General features: G+C 39.9%; 1 non-coding gene across 1 annotated transcript; it reads left to right on the top strand.

The window, feature by feature from the left end:
* The first annotated feature begins 1,173 nt into the window (after positions 1-1,173).
* On the top strand, positions 1,174-1,304 carry Gm23270. Its single transcript, XR_003952685.1, has one exon. It is a non-coding gene; the product is annotated as a small nucleolar RNA SNORA17 (small nucleolar RNA).

Here is a 1,304-nt window from a genome sequence, read left to right as displayed (position 1 = left end):
GTTCTTATTTCACCCGCACCTGGAAATGGGGGGGGGGGGGAGCTAGGGTCCTAATTTACCTTTCAAAGGCCTAATCCCATTGAACAAACTTCCTTGCACTGAGAGAAGAAATGAAAAATTCTTTTAATTCTACCCAAATACGTGCCTTCATTTCTTTCCTTCCTGAAAATAGGAGTTTCCTTTTGGCAATATTTTACTTTGGTCTTAAAAGAACCTACTTTAGCAGTTCCTAAATACTAAAGCCAGGACAAAGCATGCTGGCTGTTTTTAACGTGTCATAACTGAGACCACAGCACTTCACCTTCATTGCTAGAAAACATTTTCATTGGGTGTAGAGTTCTGGCTTGACTCTTAGATCAACCTTCCTAGGGCTGCAACTCTTTAATACAATTCCACATATTATGGTGAACCTGACCATAAAGTTATTGTTGCTACTTCATAACTGTAATTGTGTTACTGTTATGAATCATAATCCTGATATTCAGGATGGCCTTAGGTGACCCCTGTTAAAGAATTATTTGACCCTCCCCAAGAGGTTGCAACCCACAGGTTGAGAACCATTGGCATAGTGTGTTTAAAGCATAATGTTTCGCCACCTTTATCTGTGCTTCTAGTTTCGATAAATCAGACATACTATTATTATTATTTCATGTGGACAATATACTTAATTTATTGAGATATGTTCTTGTTGTCCTAAACCCAGGAATTTGGTAACTAGTACTCTAGTTATTAGATTCTAGTGATTTGAAATCACTAGATACTAAAGTAGATTTCTCTCCTCCTCCACCTCTGCCCTCTCTCATAAACATCTATCCATCTCTCTATAACTATATTCAGACTTGTAATTACATTCACATTGGAAGTCTTCTGAAACATTTTTGGGAAAGTTTGTGTTTGTGCAGCATAGCTGTGATTAATTTTAATGCAATTATTCATTCATATACTATAAAGATGGTCTTGTTTATTTTCTCCGAGTGCCTGGGACTTTTTTTTATTATTATTACGTATTTTCCTCAATTCCAATTCCAATGCTATCCCAAAAGTCCCCCATACCCCGATACCCTCCACTCCACTCCCCTACCCACCCATTCCCACTTTTTGGCCCTGGCGTTCCCCTGTACTGGGTCATATAAAGTTTGCGTGTCCAATGGGCCTCTCTTTCCAGTGATCCTCCCTGCTCCTGGAAGTGTTGCTGGTGTGGCTGCTGTGCCACATGTTCGCCAGTAGGTGGCAGATAGGAGAGAGGCTGTGTTTATGCTCAGTGTTCTGAACTGTGAACTGTGAATGATTCGTAGCCTAACAAT

The sequence above is a fragment of the Mus musculus genome, chromosome 18 (assembly GCF_000001635.26).
Source record: "Mus musculus strain C57BL/6J chromosome 18, GRCm38.p6 C57BL/6J".
In the NCBI taxonomy this organism is placed as follows: Eukaryota; Metazoa; Chordata; class Mammalia; order Rodentia; family Muridae; genus Mus; species Mus musculus.
Note: the sequence above shows the minus strand (reverse complement) of the source record. Positions and strands in the feature narration are given on the sequence as shown.